General features: G+C 53.4%; 1 protein-coding gene across 3 annotated transcripts in view; it reads left to right on the plus strand.

Annotated features, from left to right (window-relative positions):
• Positions 1–19,830, plus strand: part of plcl1 (phospholipase C like 1) — a 597,498-nt gene that overhangs the window by 527,186 nt on the left and 50,482 nt on the right. The gene's annotated exons all lie outside the window — the stretch shown is intronic.

Consider the following 19,830-nt stretch of genomic DNA (forward strand, 5'->3'; position numbering starts at 1 on the left):
TCCAAAATACATTGACTAAAACAGCCTTCAAATGTCGATGACTTAAGCACTGGAATTTCCCCCGACACCTCTCCACCTCTTCTCCTTAAGATGCTCTTTAAAAAATGACCTCTTTGACCAAGCTTTTAGGCACCAATCCTGGTATCTCTTTATGTGGCTCAGCGTCAAATTCTGCCTGATAATACCCCTGTGAAATGCTTGAGATGCTTTATCACTTTAAAGTTGCTGTCTAAATGCAAGATATTGGGCTGGATTCTACATCCTGCAGTGCCCGAAGAACCTTTCCGACGGAAGGGAGAATCGGGCATCGGGGGAAAATCAGGATCGGCGCTGGGCGATGTTCCATCCCCCCCATTGGCGCCGGGTACGAGGTTGACTGCCCTGTGCCAGCGGGAGGATGTAGTCGGCCTGGCACCAGTCTCCGGCCTACCCATGATTCTCCAGTCCCCTCACGTGGTGGCCCTGACGTGGTGGCCCTGACTTGGTGGACCTCGCAGTGGGCCAGGGGTGAAACCTCTTAGGGGAGTTGCCCCTAAAGTCCATCTGAGGGCCGCCCTCTCCCGCCTCCCACAATGCTCTCCACCACCAGACCCACCCCATACCCCTTCCCCCAGGGACCCCATGAATAGGGAGACACCCTGCCCCAGGACCCCCTAACTGAAGGGACCCCCTAACTATTGGTCCTCCCCCACAGGGACCCCTTGACTAAAGGGACCCCTTTCAGGGACCCCTGACTAGAGAACACCCCCAACCCAACCCTCCCAGAAAAGAGACCCCTGTCTGGAAGGTAGTGAACAGTCCAGATAGGGGAAGTGAAAAACATTAATTAGAGCTGTAATGTTTACCTGGAGGCTCCACAGCTCCATTCCTGGAAGGTGAACAGCTGTGATCGTTGTTTCAATTCCGCAGATCCATTAGCTGCAAGCTATTCATAACTTTCTAGTAGTAGGCTGTGATTGACAGCTTCCACAAACTAACTGCAGCCTTGATTCATTCATCTCCCTTTGTGGATCAGTGACTCTTAAGTGGTGAAACCCCAATATTTACAAACATTCCAATCTCACGCTTGACTGCTTGGAATACACTGAGGGCTGGGTGCGATGTCCGCAGGATCCGTCTGGTCTTATGGCCAGAAAGTTGCCGCTGACCCCACCCCGGTGGGGGGTGGGGGGGGGGGGGGTCTAGCAGCCGCAGCGCGTAAAGCCCCCGGCTTTAGCTGCAGATACGGCCGCAGAATGGCCGGGACCATGGCCGCGCATGCGCACGACGGCAGCCGCACCGCACAGCATGGCGCCGGCTGCGCGGTGACCCGGCCTGCCAAAAACTGCCACGGCACCCCCGGGCCCGAGGTAACCCACCTCGCCACCCCTGGACCACCCCCACCAGTCCCCCAACCCCTGCCGAAGCCCCCCCTGCCAGTGGAACGGTTCCCTGCCTGACTGGCGGTGCTGGACACAGTCCACAGCTGCCACGTAAGGTCCCCGAACGTTGTGGCCCACGCCTTCGGGGACTCAGCCCTCGAGGGCGGTGCATTGGGGAGGTCCTGAGGTGGCGTCCTGAGGCCATCCCGACGGCGTGCGGCGCACTCCTCCAGTACACCATTATTGAGGGGGCGGAGCATCGTAAAACGGCACCGCACCCAATTGCAGCGTTAAAGTGGATTGTCCGGCCGATCGCCAAACGCTATTTTGGCGATCGGAGAATCTAGCGCTTAGTGTTTGGAATGCACTTACCTCCCTTTGATGGAGGTGGGGTGGGGTGGGAGGCTGGTGCCAGTGTTGGAGGATGGCAGGGCCCCCAGGGTACCCCCTGGTGGCAGTCCTCGGGGTGGCAGGGGCCTTGGCCAGAGATGCAGGGGTGCCCTGTGGTAGGGCTAACAAGTGTGTGGCTGATCACCGCTTACCACCACCACCCCCATCCTTCCCTGGATGCCACCCCAACTCCCCACATTCCCCAGAAGGACTGTGGGTCTGTGTAATGGAATGGCTAGCACGCGTGCAGGGATCACCCGGGCGGACAATAGAATGTGACACCGGAGCGGGAGTCAAACGTTGTCAGACGTTGCTGAACACCTGAGCTCTTTCCAGAGCAGGTCATCATCATCCTCCGCCCCATGGACCAGGCCCACTGATGCTGCCGACCCAGGGCCAACACCCCGTGGTGCAGATGGTGGGAAGCTTGGAGGGGGTTTGGGGTGGGGGCTGGATGTGGTGCAAGGATGGGGGCGTGGTGGTGGTGTCCGTAAAGTGTGGGGGGAGTGGTATTGTGGGGGTGGGACGTGACGGTTGAGCTGGCGGTGTCTAAACTCCCTAGATGGCGAAACCTGGTGACGATTGGATTGTCCCATGTGCGGTGGCTCTGGCGCACACATCGTGCGGCCCCCTGTGCCTACCCGGGCACCATGTCCTGCCCATCCTGGCCCCACCTCCACATTCTCCTCGTCAGGCGAGGCATGCCGTTACTCCACCTCCTCCGCCAGCATATCAGCCCTGGATCGCAGTGGTCGCACACCAACTGCACATTGAGGGAGTGGAATCCCTTCCGATTAATGCAGGGTACCCCCTCATGTACCGGTGCCTGCAGGGGGGGCATGCATCCCGCCGACCACCCCTTGGACCTGGGGCATGTCGTGTTGGCAGCATATCCCGCTGCCCGGGCAACCTGATAGACTTGGTCCACTCCAAAGGTAATGTATTGTGCCACCCGGGCATACAGGGCATCCATTTTGGCGCGGATGCACCTGTACATGGAGGTCTGGGAGATCCCAGACAGGTTACCACTCGGGACCTGAAAGGACCCCCATGGAAAAATGTTCAGGGGTCCTTGACAGTACCGGGAGCGGGTGTCCTCCCCCATACCCCCGCGGTTCCAAATACGCCATGATCCAGCATAGATGTCGCTCAGCTGCAGTCGGCGGTGGCACGTCCAGTCCGGCAGGCCCTTGTACGACAGACACTGCCAGATGTGACGCCTCCGTCCCGCCTCCTCCTCAGCTGGTTGGGCGGGCAGCAGGCTCCCCATCGTCACCGGGGCAGGCTTCGGTTCTGTAGGGTCCTCCCTGAGCAATGCCTGCTCATGCAGCCTCAGTGCATCCACCAGGAAGATGCCAATCACACCTGTCTGCACACTGGGATCCATTTTCTGAAGGGGGTGAAAGGCAGACATGTTAGCATGGTGAATACTTTCGTACCCAACCAGGTCCAACCGACTATATAATGGCCCTGGGCTGCACTGCAGCCCATGCCCCTGCATGTCCCCTCCCGATCCGGACCATTCCCCCCGACACTCTGTCTTCCGCACCACTCCCCTAGCCCCGGGGCACCTCCTGCACTGTCACCTGTCCCTGCCAGTGTTACACTCTGCGGTCCTTGTCCCATGCCCTCCTGTTGGGCCTATCATTGGTGCCGTCCTTGGGTGGGTCGCGTGATACCCCGCCAGCAGGGTGGCAACTGGTTGTGGGTGGGCACCATGTGCCACTGACTGTTGCTGTGCCTGGTGGCATGCCTGCGGGCAGCGATCGTGGACGGGGCTGGGAGAGGGGTGGGCACCAGCTGGGACCGTAGCTGTAGTGTGCCGTGGGCCCTCAACAGACGGGTTGTGCGCACCTGTCTGGGGACAGGATGGATGGGAGCAGAGGCGCAGTGGGCGGGCGGGGCTTGGTGACGGCCAGTGGTCCTGCGGGGTGGGCTGGCTGATAGTGCCACTGATGCGGCACCTCGCCCTGGGGGGCAGTGTGCCAGGGAGGGGGGCAAGGGCCATGGTGCATGACCGCTCTACACCGGTCACCCTGCAGTGGGGCAGTACCTCAGATGGCTGCACTTAGGGGTGGACCACTGGCTGTGCTGGATCACACACAGCCCGTTGATGGGTCGGCTGGGGTCTGGGGGTTCCCAGTGGGGGCCGCGGGCACCTACATGACTGGCTGTGTTCTGCACATTTACAGGACACAGTGGACAGTCAGTGGAGTGCACACCCAGATGATTGCCTTGCAGGCCACGGCAATGGTGGTCCATACCCTGTCCCTGACAGCCCACGATTGCATCTTTGGAAACTAACTTTACGTCCTGCATCTCCCTCAACAGCCACGGCGCTCGGTTCCTGTTTTTCAATACCATAAGTAAACCAGGCCGGCATCACTTCTGCCTGGCAGAGCATCATGGGAGGCCGAAGACTACTGGGTCAGGCCAGTTAATGATATGTTAACAGCCATTACTGCACAATTTGCATACCCACGCCGACGTGGGGCATGGAACGCATCCACTCCGCCGTCGAGGCACCGGAGCATGGCATTCTGTTGCCTGCCGCCGACCTCAATTTTCAGCTGACGCCCAATTCTCTGCCGAATGTCGATTTGATATCGCTGGACAGAGAATCCCAAATCCCAAGTCTCCCAAATGGAGAATTCACCCCGTCGTGTATAAATTAATCTTCCTATTCACAATGTCTACGACTCCATTGTTTTGCTACAAGCCAGAATAAAGAAAGCTGTAGGACAACCCAAGATATGAGGCTTAAACTTTTTGAAAATTATTCTGGGTTTGAGCTGTTGTCTGGGATTATTGTTCTTCTCAAATATATTGGGAAGTCCTGCAGAATTCCTGACACACAGTTGTAGAAATCGCCTGGAGACTTTAAACTTCCATTTGACTTATTTCTATTGTCTGGGTCCCGCTGCAAAAGTCTCTGCCCCTGAGCTCAGGACCAGAGACTTGGGCCAGATTTGTGAGATGGACCTACATGTTCAACCCTGGAAATCTTACACTTATTAATACCTGGTCTAACTCAATGATTGGCCAGCATAACTGAACTGAGCAGCACAACTGACCCAACCCCATCAACTCCTCAATCAACTACCCCCCTCACCCTTTCACCCACGTGCTGCCAGTTCTGCTTTGCTTCCTGCACTTGAGTCATTTTGTCAACAAGATAGAGCGAAGAATGTCAGGAACAGTGCTGCAATGTGCTTCGGTAATGTACCGGCCTTGACTGAATACTCGGAAGTCTGTGGAAGTAATGAGAGACGGGCATGAGGCTGGCAGCATTGATACCCATGGGGGGGGGTCAGGTAGAGTCTCTCAATATCAGACATGAGTCCTGATTGCAGATTGTTGAGTGAGGCAGCATTGAGCGGCATGAGAGTTTAGTAGTGTAGTGGTCAGAAATGGTATTTGTCGATGCTTTCACAGACTTTGTCTACCATGTCAGGCCATTGAAGTTTTTCTGACACTGCAGCCAGTTCCTGTGGGCCTGACTCCTTGGCCACTTCATGCCATTTCCTTCTCAGAGTATACCTTGCAAGAAACTAGGTTGCCTAGTTTCACCAAGTTTTCGACCACTTAGTTCTGTTGTCCATATAGTGTTGAACTGGGTACCGGATGTTGATTCCCTTTGAAATCTACCAGAAAAAAAGTTGACATTTTTTGATGTTCACCTCATGGCCGGGATTCTCCGAGCCCGCGCCAGGTCGGAGGATCGCCGTGGGCGCGGGAAATTCTCGCCACGCCACTCCGACGCCGGGCCACCGATTCTCCGGCCGCCGAAGAATCGGTGCCATTCGCACCCGCGCGGTCGCCGCGACGCCAGTCGGGGGCCACAGAAATAGGCCCCCACGGTGATTCTCCGCGGGCGACCGACCGAACTCCCGCCAGCGTGGTTTTCACCTACCTTCCTCCGCGCGGGCCCGCTGTGTGGCTCCGCCATGTTGGCAGCGCCCGTGCCGAAGTGGGCCGCCATGGACATGTGCGATCGCGCGGTCTGGACAACAGGGCCCCGCCGGCAGCAAGATCTGCAGGCCGCACACCGGGGCCCTGCTAGCCCCCTGGAAAATGGAGAATCCCCCCTGACTTTCGAGGAAAATGTCCGGAGTGATTCTTGCCCGTTTTCTGCCGGGTGTGGGGACTTAGTCCCCAAAAGGGAGAATCCCAGCCCTTGTCTCTTTTGCCACTTCTTCTCAGACTCCTGGAAAGGTCAACCAAAAAATTGATTTGGGTCATTGATGCAAAGACAAATTCTTAACATTTAGTGCAGGTTTAATGTATTTCTCAAGTGTGCTATCAATTATTAAACTCCTGGCCTGTTAACAAAGTTCACTTTTAAGAATAATTTATGCACATACACTGCTGCCAAGATGTATCACCTGCCAGTTGCACCCATCAGAACATTTCAGGCACGCTGCACATAGTTTTCCATTGTGATTGATTTGTTTCCCGACATTCTTGCTCATGAATCGCCTGTACACACCTGTCATTTTAGTTGAGTATTGTTAGAATGTTTGAGAAGACATATTTTGTTTTCAAAAGAAAAGATAAAATGAGATTTAGTGAGAATATTTTCACACTCCTGTATGTTTAAAGAAATGCTTTAACAGTCCCATTTCTATTCAATGCCTCATGGCACATCAGGCAACTAATTTCTTTTGCACCACCAGTAGATTGAGCTTTAGATTATTTCCATAACAAAGCTCCTTTGTTAATTGAACAGGTAGATGGACTGACTCACAGCCCCCCCAGCAGGCAAACCCGTTGTATACAATGGAGTGGTCCCACTCCACTCCCACCGGACAAGAGTAATCCAGTATTAAAAGAGTGATTTCTCCCTCCTCCCTCTCCCACCCCTTTTACCTCCCTGCTCTTTTTGTTGTTTGCCTTTCAAGTCTTTTCAATATGGTGATGAAATCAGTGTGGTGATTGGATGTTTTTAACTTTGCTTACACACGGTTATAAATATCCTAAGCTGTACTGTTAACAAGTTGATTTTTTTTGCTTGTACTGTATCCTATTTGTCATGTTGCTGCCAGAAAGATAAGGCTGCCACGGACTACTCTGTGTCTGGTGTTACCGGGTTCATTGGCCTAGCAATGTGCCTTGAGTGAAGCAAAGTTACACAATGAAAATGATGCATCCTTTCCACATTTTCCCAGGCACAAATGTTTCCATGTGGAGCTTTGCCTGCCAGTCCCAACTGTGAAAAACAAGCACTTGAAACTGAATTTGCAGCCATTTGATCGTGAGATGAACAGCCAGCACTTGAATTAGCAGGCTCTCTGTTCGATTGGACTAGACCGAATGCAATATGTACAAATATGTAGAACTTACAGCACAGAAGCAACCATTTGGTTCACCCGGTCCAGCATGACATGTAATCACCATGCAAATTTCAATCAAAATTATCTCCCCTCTTCCTGTACTTCTTCAATTGCCTTTCCTTCAACCATTTATCCACTTGAATTATGAATGCTGTCCTCTAACAAATCTTATCAAGATTTTATATAGACTATTCAATATCTCTTGCCATTTATATTTTATACCTGTGCACATAAAACCTAAGGTTCTCTAAACCTATGTCCCTCTGCTGTTCCACATGACCAAGCCTTGTTAACATCTAACTCACTGCCTTCATCAATTGTATTAGGGGGATCTTTAATATGCGTGAACGTGCGGGATTAGGTCTTGGTTAGGGGGTTAAGTGAGGTAAACGTTCGAGTATGTCGAGAGGCCGGCTTCAACCTGACAATTTTGGAGTTTACAGAGACGGGACAATGGGATGGTGAACAGGCAATTGCCCCCAGGCTGGGGCGCAGGTTGTCATTTTAAATATGTTAGTGACACTGACAGCATCTGACTTAACGTGATTTGCCGATTTTCCCACTGAGCAGCGTGCTTTCCCAAGCCTTGGGAAAAGTGGCAGCTGAAGCAAATAGGAGTGGGAGATGACCATTTGGCCCTTTGAGCCTGCTGATCTGATTTTGCCGTGAAATCCAATTTCCTGTCTGCACCCCATAACCTTTGACTTCCTTAATAGATCAAAAACCTGTCAAACACATTCTTGAATGTATTCAGTGACCTCGCCTCCACTACTCTCTGGGGTTATGCATACCAAAGAGAGATTAAATACTTTGTTAATAATGGATTCCAGCAATTTCCCAGTGTCAGAGATCAGGCTAACTGGCCTATAATATCCTGATTTCTGTCTCCTTCCTTTCTTGAAAAGAGGTTTGTCGTTTTCCAATTTGCAGGGACCTTTCCAGAATCTAAGACCCGAGGATGCAGGCTAGAAGGCCCGAGGGCCCGGGAGAGGGGAGTTGAATGGTGCCAAACACCGGGACCTGGACTCTAAGAAGGCCTGGGCTCGGTGTTTCCAATGCAGTTTTGAATCGTCCACACTGAACAAGCAGCGTTTTCGAACTGAAAAACAGGTGTTAACAAGGCCGTTGTGATTATTTTAAAGCCGATCTGCCAGGTCAGTTTCATTAGCTGCGGAGCTGCTGCCTCGCAACTTCAGGCAACTTTGTGGTTCCGATTTATTTTTTAAAAAGCTCGCCAGAAAACCACAAAGTTGCCTGAAGGTCAGTAGCAAACTGTCAGGAGAGAGCTCTTGCTTGAAAGATCCCTGTAATTTTAGAAATAATTAGATGGTGTGTGCGTATATGTACGTGTGTGTCAGAGTTGATACAGTATGATGGAATTTAGGATGTTCTAAATCCATCACTTGCATATCTGAACTATTTATAGGGTGTTCCTTCCCACTTCTCTCATTTCAGGTAGGAATTGAGATGGGATATAAATGGTGGTTAAAACTGAAGCAGATCTGGACCTTGTGAAATTCCAGCTCTCACCTCCCCAACACAAACACATGGACACATACACAAGAAGTGTCAACACATGCCCGCTTTGTATCTAGAAATTTAATCGCCTTAGTGTTCAGGCTCACAAGGAGAATGGTCCAGTAAGGTACTAAAAAGCTGCTACTGCCTCTGGCAGTGGATTTTTGGTCAGCAACTTCAGCAAAGGATAAAACAAATCACAACGATTTCCTTACCTTATTTTGGAAAAGATGTACCTGGCTGGATTGCTTTTGGAAGAATTCTGACTGTGGCAAAACATTCTGGACGAAATTCTCTGCCCCTCGTTGCCAGCAGCGCTGAGGCAGAGAATCTAGTGATAGTGAAGGTGCCAATCTGTCTCTGATGCTCTGGGCTCCGCTGGCGTCGGGATCGAGGTCTGTCCCGCGTCAGCATGAGGATGCGAAAGGGTCATTATGAGTGGGCAGCCCAATAGCGAGGTCCCACAGCTGCCCGCCAACGCCCCCGTGGGAGGAGCCAGAGATTGGAGCAAGGGCATGTCCGGAGGACCAGGGAGGCCCTTATCCTCACCCGATACTCATAGGACGAGGCTTTGTCAATCCATTTACCCCCTACCCCATACCTCTCCCCCGCATTCCCCTCCTTCTCCCAATCCCTCCACCCGGAATCCTTCCACCTCCATCCCTCTTCCCCCCCACAATTGCCCCCTCCCCGTTCCCCTCCTCCCCGCCATTTCCCAATCCTCCTTCGCATCTGCCCACCCCTCCCAACTTCCCAACTACCCTGTTCCACCCTTCAAGCGTCTGTGCAACATCACCCCTGGGTGATGGGCCTTTGTCGATACTGTCAATGGGTCACTATACAAGGCAGGAGCGTGATGGTCAGTCGCTATGAAGTTAGCTCTGGTGCTCCTTGGTTTATGCCAAAGTCTGACTCTTGTCTTTCTGCTGACAATGCACATTCACCCATCCTCTGAATGGGATATGCATCGGGGGCGTTGAACAACTGTACCTGGGGGGGTTGGAGAGAGCGTAGGGCAACAATCAGGAGTGATGTTTGATGCACGATCAATGACCACTAAAACAAGGTTGTAGTCCAACTGAAGGCTTTAATAAGCTAGATGTTTCCCCCAGCAGCTCAGGTACAAAATGAGGGCTGCTGGGATGGCACGGGTTCTTATACCCCGCCTATCAGGGCGGAGCTGTTATACACTCTAGCCAATAGCAAGCATATAGGTTCTACCAATGGTACTTCAGCCTCTCAGGTACCGTAATACGTATAAGACCACATTCACCCCCTGTTAAAAAAAGGTCCGGCGGGGGTGGTGGCCAGCAACTACAAAACATAACAACATGGTATAATTAGTTAGGGAGGTACCGTAATACCTCCGTACAGTGTTTAGTGACTATTTACAAGTCTGGTAGCTATGTACCTTCGGTGTTTTATATTTACAGATTACAGTTAAAATGAAGCAATCAGTCGATCGGGGGCGGTGGTCGTCCTCTGTGATCGTCGGAGCCTCGGTGGTGACTCCGGTGGAGGATCAGGCATCTGTGACTCCGGGAGCGTGGCTTCGATCTCCATGGCAGCTTCGTCACCCCTAGACGGCGCTGGTGGGGAAACCGGCTGACCTGGGGAGGGAGCGCCTGCTGGGGGGGGGGGGAGGGGGGTGTCGGTGGGTGGGGGGGCCTAGGCAGGAGCGGCAGAAGGACCAATCCTCCTGTAAGGTGCTGCGGTGGAGGGGAGGGTGGGACTGGTGGCTGGAATGTGCGTGGAGTTCCGGCGGGCGCCAGGTCCCGTAGGGACACCGTATCTTGTCGGCCGTCGGGGTACGCCACGTAGGCGTACTGGGGGTTAGCATGGAGCAGATGGATCCTCTCGACCAACGGGTCAGACTTGTGCGCCCGCACGTGTTTTCGGAGCAGGATGGGTCCGGGTGCTGCCAGCCAAGTCGGGAGCGAGGTCCCAGAGGAGGACTTCCTAGGGAAGACAAGGAGGCATTCATGAGGTGTCTGATTGGTGGTTGTACAAAGTAGTGACCGGATGGAGTGGAGGGCATCCGGGAGGACTTCTTGCCAGCGGGAGACTGGGAGGTTCCTGGACCATAGGGCCAGTAGGACGGTCTTCCAGACCGTTCCATTCTCCCTTTCTACCTGTCCGTTACCCCGGGGGTTGTAACTGGTCGTCCTGTTCGAGGCGATGCCCTTGCTGAGCAGGAATTGACGCAGTTCGTCGCTCATAAAGGAGGACCCCCTATCGCTGTGTATGTAAGCGGGAAACCCGAACAGTGCAAAGATGTTATGGAGGGCCTTGGTGACGGTGGAGGCGGTCATGTCGGGACAGGGGATGGCGAATGGGAACCGGGAGTACTCGTCAATCAAGTTCAGGAAGTACGTGTTGCGGTCGGTGGAGGGGAGGGGGCCTTTAAAGTCCATGCTGAGACGTTCAAAGGAATGGGAAACCTTTATCAGATGCGCTCTCTCTGGCCGGTAGAAGTGCGGTTAGCACTCCGCGCAGATTTAACAGTCCCTGGTGGCTGTCCTGACATCCTCGATGGAGTAGGGCAGGTTGCGGGTCTTGATGAAATGGAAAAAGCGAGTGACCCCCGGGTGGCAGAGGTCCTCAGGACAGGCATCAGGAGGCTCGATACAAGATCTTGTAGCTGTAGGTGGAGAGTTCGTTCCTCCCCCGCAAGATCTTGTCGGTTTTTAATGCCCCGCTGTGCATTAATGTACATGAAAGCCGCTGACCGTTGCTCAGTGAAGAGAGTGAATCTCCTGCCGGCCAGGTAATGCCTCCAATGTCACACAGCCACTACTATTGCCTGGGCCTCCTTTCCGACTGAGGAGTGGTGGATTTCGGAAGCATGGAGGGTACGGGAGAAGAAGGCCACGGGTCTGCCCGCTTGGTTGAGGGTGGCCGCCAGACCTACGTCGGATTCATCGCTCTCGACCTGGAAGGGGAGGGACTCGTCGATGGCATGCATCGTGGCCTTTGCGATATCCGCTTTGATGCGGCTGAAGGCCTGGCGGGCCTCTATCGACAAGGGAAAAACTGTGGATTGGATCAGGGGACGGGCCTTGTCCGCATAGTTGGGGACCCACTGGGCGTAGTAGCTAAAAAACCCTAAGCAGCGGTTTAGGGCCTTAGAGCAGTGAGGGAGGGGGAACTCCATAAGGGGGCTCATGCGTTCAGGGTCGGGGCCTATAACTCCATTTCGCAATACGTAGCCGAGAATGGCTAGGCGGTCGGTGCTGAACACGCATTTATCTTTATTGTATGCAAGGTTAAGGATTTTAGCGGTCTGGAGAAATTTTTGGAGGTTGGTGCCGTGGTCCTGCTGGTCGTGGCCGCAGATGGTGACATTATCGAGATACGGGAATGTTCCCGTAAGCCGTACCGGTCAACCATTCGGTCCATCTCGCGCTGGAAGACCGAGACCCCGTTAGTGACACCAAAGGGAACCCTTAAGAAGTGATAGAGCTGCCCGTCTGCCTCGAAGGCAGTGTATTTGCGGTCACTAGTGCGGATGGGGAGCTGGTGGTAGACGGACTTGAGATGCACCGTGGAGAAGACCTTATATTGTGCGATCCTGTTTACCAGGTCGGATATGCGGGGGCGAGGGTACGCATCCAGCTGCGTAAACCTGTTGATGGTCTGACTTTAGTCGATGACCATCCTATGCTTCTCCCCGGTCTTTACCACCACTACTTGAGCTCTCCAGGGGCTGTTACTGCCTTCAATGACCCGTTCCCTCAGTAGCCTTTGGACCTCTGACCTAATAAAGATCCGATCCTAGGCACTGTAGCGTCTGCTCCTGGTTTGCAATCCGGGGTGAGGTTCGCAAACAGGGAAGGCGGGTCGACCTTAAGGGTCGCGAGGCCGTAGACAGTAAGGGGGGGTATAGAGCCGCCGAATTGGAAGGTCAGACTTTGAAGGTTACACTGGAAGTCTAAACCCAGGAGTGTAGCCGCGCAGAGGTGGGGAAGGACGTAGAGATGGAAATTTGTGAACTCCCTTCCCTGGACTGTGAGGTTTGCTAAACAAAACCTCTTTATCTCCACTGAGTGGGAACCGGAGGACAGTGAGTTCTTTGATTAACAGGGTGGATGAGGAGGGAACGGCGCCTTACCGTGTCGGAATGTATGAAGCTCTCCGTGCTCCCAGAATCAATTAAGCAGGATGACTCGTGCCCGTTGATGAAAACGGTCGTTGTAGTGGTTGAGTGTTCGAGGTCAAGACTGATCCAGAGTCACGGAAGCCAATCACAGTAGTTGGGAATTCTGTTCAGGCAGCGTGGCGTCCATGGATCAATATGGCGGCACCCGGGGTCCGCATGTGGGTATGGGGGTGGCGGCGACCGCTGGCCACACGAGGCCCGTGGAGATGTTTGTGGTGGCGGTCCAGATTCGCCGCCGGAGACCGCGGCCACCGCTCGTGCCTGACATACCCCCAAGAAATGGCCCTTTTTGCCGCATCCCCTGCAGGTGGATGCGCGGGCCGGGCCGCGCTGGCGGGGGTGCTTGGCCTGCCCACAAAAGTAGCCGCAGGGCCACTCTGGGTTGGCAGGCCGCCTTGCAGCGCAGGCCTGTGGGGGAACGGGGGAAGTCTCTGGGTCGGCTGCTGCGGGGTTCCATGCTTGCCAGGGGGCTGCCACGCGGTCAGGAACGTAGGTGTGGGCGTTCCTGGAGGCCACGTCCAGGGAGCCTGCAAGGGCCCGTGCCTCCCTAAGACCCATGGTGTCTTTCTCTAACAGGCGCTGGCGGCTTTGTGATGAAAGCATACCTGCCACGAAAGCGTCCCAGACGAAAAGTTCCGTGTGTTCGCTCGCCGAAACTTGCGGGCAGCCGCAGCTTCTGCCCTGCACCAGGACTGCGCGGTAGTATTCCTCCAACAATTCCCCAGGGGTTTGCCGTCTTGTTGCAAGCAGATGCCGGGCGTAAACTTGGTTTACCGGGCGAATATAGTGTCCTTTTAGCAGCTCGATTGCTGCATCGAAGTCTTCCGCTTCCTCGATGAGGGTGTAGATCTCCGGGCTCACCCTTGAATGCAGGACATGCAGTTTCTGCTCTCCCGTGGGTGCGTTTTCTGCTGTCTCGAGGTACCCTTTAAAACATGCCAGCCAGTGCTTAAAGATCGCCGCTGAGTTCGCCGTGTGGGGGCTAAGTTGGAGACACTCCGGCTCGGAGCTCCATCCTTTCTTCTTGAAATCTAGCTTATTAAATTGATGCACGATCAATGACCACTAAAACGAGGTTGTAGTCCAACTGAAGGCTTTAATAAGCTAGATGTTTCCCCCAGCAGCTCAGGTACAGAATGAGGGCTGCTGGGACGGCACAGGTTCTTATACCCCGCCTATCAGGGCGGAGCTATTATACACTCTAGCCAATAGCGAGCATATAGGTTCTACCAATGGTACTTCAGCCTCTCAGGTACCGTAATACCTATAATACCACAATGTTGCAGGCAGGCTTGCTGTGAAGATTAACGCGACACAGGCTTCGCATGTATCAGGTGTAACATGTTTTAGTTATGAACATTTGGTATTTCTGTTTCCCCTAGCTACAGATAGTAACTACCCTCTCCCTCCCTTCAGTGCCAGCACAGTGATCCTCTCTCGTTTTGATCTTTCGTGGTCTCCTGCTACATCCAGGTATGTCGCCAGGATGCACATCAGAGGTGGAGGCAGCCTGCTTATTTCCATGCCTTGTGGCCATTGATGTCCACGGCATATGTCCTCTGGAGGGCCTGGAGCCGGAGGGGCCCAGGCCGACTTGTCGTGTCACTGGCATCGCCGTGCCACCCTGTTCTGCCTGTTGTCCTTGAGAAACACCGGTGTCAGGAGGGGGGGATTCGGAAGAACTGGAGATCACAGTCGTCTCCTTGGTGGCAGGCCCAGGGTGGCCTCCAATGCTTTCTCCTCCCTGATGGTGCACGTAGAGCATTGGGGATCTCCAAGGGACAGAGGAGCAGCTGGTATAAGCTCCAGAACCCTTTGAGTCACCAGGCTCTGCTAGTCCTGGCAACTCCCCATTGCCTGCACCATGGTGTCAACACCCTCAGCGATGCTCCTCAGTGACTGGGCCATGCTCTGCCGTTCCTCAGCAATGTCCACCTGTGTCTGGGACATGCCCCTCAGAGACTGAGACATGATATTCAGGTCCTCAGCCATGGTCGTCACAGATTGAGCCATGCCTTGGGCACTACTCAAGACGCAGACGTTGTGCTCCTGGTTTTCCACTGCGGTCACCACCCTAGCTGTGTTGGTGTTGGCCTCGGTGCCATGCATTGTCAGCATCATCTCCTGCGCCTGTAGTCTTTGGGACTCATCCAATCGGCTATTCACTGGCTGGAATGTCGCTGCCTTCAGCCCCTGAATCTCACAGCTGTGTCCTATTATCTGCATCCATTTTGGGAGAACCTTGTCCAGAGGCCTGGCATCTGACTGGAACCCTGCTGGGTCCTGGGATCCAGCAGACCTCCAACTGCTGACTCCCTTGGATGTTCCTGCCTCTACCAGATGTGCATCAGCAACTGGGTGGTGCTCGGGCGGATGAGTCCTTTTTTTTCCTGGGGGTAGAAGGTAGAGGCGGGCGGTGCTTGTGGGGCCCAGCCAATCACAACAATATGTTCTGGGTGTGCCCATAGTTGGAGAAGTTCTGGAAGTCAGTTGCGGGGCCTGTGTTGGAGGTTCTGGGGGTGAGGGTAGTTCCAGGCCCGTGGGTGGCGATATTTGGGGTGTCGGAGGATCCGGGAGTGCAGGTGGGGAGAGAGGCCGATGAGTTGGCCTTTGCCTCCCTGGTCGCCCGGAGACAGATCTTGTTAGGATGGCAGGATCCAGAGCCGCCTAAAGTGGCAGAGTGGATGAGTGACTTTATGGCGGAATTCCTCCATTTGGAGGCTGCTCATCGCCTGCTTTAAGCAATGGTAAATGTCCAGGGGGGAGGGGTTGTTTTTGTTGTATGGTGTGTACTTTTTTGTATGTTTTGGTTCAAATGGATGCTTTGTATTTTGTAAAAAAATCAGGAAATGCTTTGAGTAAAAATATTTTTTTGAAGAACCGTGTGGTGCTCACCAGATTGTGCCCCAGAAGCCTGTCCACTCATGTCACCCATAGAGGTGTGTGTCTCTGCACTGGTGAAAGGTGGGGTTGAGATCTGTGATGCCTCAATGGTGGTCTCCTTGGAGCTCTCCTCCGAGTATGGTCTCTTGGGTGGCGGGGGTGTGGTGAACAGCTCCGGATGGTTCTGCCTCATCCTGTGAGACAATGGACATGTGGGCCGGGATTCTCCGATCCCCCGCAAATCCCATCCGCCGCCCCGCCGCCAGCGGCACTATTCTCTGCCGCCGTTTTTCGGGTGGCAGCTGGATTCCTGCCACACAGGTCAGGGGCCGTTGGCAGTGGCCCCCCCGGCGATTCTCTGGGCCTCAATGGGCCGAGCAGCTGTCCATTTTTGGCAAGCCCCGCTGGCGTGAATTACTCACCTCATGCACGGCTTGACCTGGCAGGTGGGTATACGGGGACGGTCCTCGAGGGGATCTGACCCCGGGGTGGGGTGGTGGCCCCCACGGTTGCCTGGCCCGCGATCGGGGCCTACCGATCCTGCGGGCGGGCTGGTTCCGTGTGGGCCTTCTTTCCGGCGTGCCGGGCCCCTTTAGGGCTCCACCATATTGCCCAGGGCCCGGCCGGAGAAGGGAACCCCATGCGCATGCGTGAAAATACGCCGGCCGTTCCGCGCATGCATGAACTCGCGCCAGCCCTTCGCCGCCGGATGGAGAGGCGCCAACCCCTCCGGTGTCCACCTAGCCCCCGACGGTTTCGGGGGCTATTGACGCCGGAGTGGTCGCCGACTGTTTTCCCGCTGGCATGGTGACTTAGTCCCCAGAAGAGAGAATCCCGGCCGTGGTCAGTGAGCGGGAGGGGTAATTTTGTCTGACATGAACAACTCACTTGAGACAGGCCATCTGGGTGATGAGGCAGTGGATTCTCACCACATTGGCGGGACAGGCCAATCTCGCTGGGCGGTGACTGCTCTCTCCGCGGTTAACCCCGCAATTTCCAGGGCCCGTAGCTCATAGGGCATGAGGATTCAAATCTCTGCTACTCCACTCCCCCATCTTGGCCCTTTCCCGCTTGTTATGGGATATCTTCTCCTGTGGGGACAAAGAAAGAATTGTGAACTGCACGCCTGATGTATCAGGGGGCTCTAAAGCATGTATGTGCACCCTACCTGGACATGAAGGAGTTGTAATGGTGGGTGTCAGTGGGTTCTGAGGAGCAAGCACGGAGATCGGATTTGGATTTGGATTGGATTTGTGTTTATTGTCACGTGTACCGAGGTACAGTGAAAAGTATTTTTCTGCGAGCAGCTCAACAGATCATTAAGTACGTGAAAAGAAAATGAAATAAAAGAAATACATAATAGGGCAGCACAAGGTACACAATGTAAATACATAGACACTGGCATCGGGTGAAGCACACAGGAGTGCAATATTAATCAGGTCAGCCCATAAGAGGGTCATTTAGGAGTCTGGTGACAGTGGGGAAGAAGCTGTTTTTGAGTCTGTTCGTGCGTGTTCTCAGACTTCTGTATTTCCTGCCCGATGGAAGAAGTTGGAAGAGTGAGTAAGCCGGGTGGGAGGGATCTTTGATTATACTACCCGCTTTCCCCAGGCAGCGGGAGGTGTAGATGGAGTCAATAGATGGGAGGCAGGTTTGTGTGATGGATTGGGCTGTGTTCACGACTCTCTGAAGTTCCTTGCGGTCTTGGGCCGAGCAGTTAAAATTCTTAATGTCTGTAAAAAAACATCTTCAGCTGTTACCAGGCAAGGGTTAATTATCTGCTGTATGAAGAGAGGCGGGGTATAAGCCTTCAACTGGACGTCTTACGTCACCGCCCTCCTTTGTTTGACTTAACCAGAAACACGAGGAGGGATTATTATCAATCCCTAATCTACACCCATTTTTGTTCCCTCAAAATTTGTACCCTTTCTTCCTACTAGTATCAATTGTGTCAGGAATAATTATTTTTCAACCTGACCCAAAGGTTTAACACAAAATCAATCCAATACAGGACCAGCCAGAATCAATTTAGATATCTCAAACTCCAATTAATCCTATTAAATTAAAATGGTCTCATTCTTACATGTGTGAATTTATATCCGGATTAAAATTCCCACATGTTGTTCAAAACTATCCTGGAATCATGCCTCTGGCCAGAAAACATGACTGCAGGTTTTTGTCAACTGTTTGGACTTGAAGCACTTAAATGATTAAACATCAAGAAAAAGAAAATGCTACTTCAGGCAGCAAGTGTTTTGAAACGAAAATAATCAACACGAATGACATAAATTTCTCTGTCTGCTGATTCTTCCCTACGCTTCCGGCATCTGGAATTGTAAAAGCCTCAAGGCTAATTCCTCAGAAAGATAAATCTTAATAATAATATTACTCTACGAATCTCCTCCAAACAAACGAAACACAATACTGCTGCTCGTAAAGTTCACAGCAGCCCTTTCTTCTTGCTGCACCACAAGCTGACACTCTTTTGGTTAAACTACTGAACAAGGTTCACTACCGTTTTTCATTATAAAACTTAAACTGTTTATTTGATTCATTTATCTTTCCTTTTTCCATTTAATCCAATCTTCAACACCTGATTTCATAGGCATCACCTATCCTTTAGTAAATTTAAATCTTAAAGGCATTTCACCCAAGCACATTATGAGCGACCAAACTTTTGTTCCCTCACAGAGGCGATGCATGCTTAGAATTTTGACGTTTAACTGGTGATAATGACTGTCCATACATCCACAATTTAATCTTGTATCAAGTAATTTACACACGTTGGGCGCGATTCTCCGACCCCCCACTGTGTCGGAGAATCGCCGGGGGCTGGCGTGAATCCCGCCCCCGCCGTGTCCCGAATTCTCCGCCACCAGAGATTCGGCGGGGGTGGGAATCACGTCGCGCCGGTCGGCGGGCCTACCCCCGGCGATTCTCCGGCCCGCAATGGGCCGAAGTCCCGCCGCTGTCAACCCTCGCCAGCCAGCGTGGATTAAACCACCTACCTTACCGGCGGGACAAGGCGGCGTGGGCAGGCTCCGGGGTCCTGGGGGGGCGCGGGGCGATCTGGCCCCGCGGGGTGCCCCCACGGTGGCCTGGCCCGCAATCAGGCCCACCGATCCGTGGGCGGGCCTGGGCCGTGGGGGCACTCTTTTTCTTCCGCCTTCGCCATCGTCTTCACTATGGCAGAGGCGGAAGAGACCCCCCTCCCCTGCGCATGCGCGGGGATGCCGTGAGCGGCCGCTGAGGCTCCCGCGCATGCGTCGCCCGGCGAAGACCTTTCGCCGCCGGCTGGCGTGGCGCCAAAGGCCTTTACCGCCAGCCGGCGGAGCGGAAACCACTCCGGCGCGGGACTAGCCCCTCAAGGTGAGGGCTTGGCCCCTAAAGGTGCGGAGACTTCCGCACCTTTGTGGCGGCCTGACGCCGGAGTGATCCGTGCCGGTTTTGGCGCCGGGTAGCGGACATCGCGCCAGTTTGCGGAGAATCCCGCCCATGTTTCGGGGCAATTTAAAAACCAATCAATAGCATGCTAAAACAGTTAACTTTTGTGCTCCAATTCATGTTCCTTTGTCGTTTTTTTGTTCCCTAACCCCCTTTCCTCCATAGCTGCACTAAACAGTGGGGTTTCAAATCTTGTTCCACATACAACTTCCGAATAATGACACCAGCTTTGTCTGACTGGTCACTTACTCTGAGCCCCTCTGGGGTTTCCTGGTTTGGCCTCCATCGAATCGTCGTGGGGCCCTACCCTTTCCAATCCTTTTAACACGCAACTGTTTATCCTGCTCTGCCTCATCAGTGTGGCACGAAAGTCCGACTTTGCCCACCCAACATTAGCACATTCTCAGTGTTGCGTGTGTCCACCGCTACCTACTCGCAACTTTCACCCCTTGTTCGGGCCGCACAACTTATGGATCCGACCACCAGATCCGTAACTCTTCTATCTACTGGGTGGTAAATTAAAATGTACTCACCCGTATTTAGGAGGTGGATCATTCTGCCAGAATCCTGTGTACGCCCGTGCTCACAGTGTGTCAAATGATGAAGGAGCGGTTTCAAGACCTGTGTATTGAGTCAGCTTCCATGTGGGGTTATTCCCTGTGGCTCAACTCAGTACAGAGAGGAACAAACACAATGACAACCTGGACAAGATGGCTATTTAATCAAGCTTGTTATGTCAACT

This window comes from Scyliorhinus torazame, chromosome 2 (assembly GCF_047496885.1).
Source record: "Scyliorhinus torazame isolate Kashiwa2021f chromosome 2, sScyTor2.1, whole genome shotgun sequence".
Lineage (NCBI taxonomy): Eukaryota > Metazoa > Chordata > Chondrichthyes > Carcharhiniformes > Scyliorhinidae > Scyliorhinus > Scyliorhinus torazame.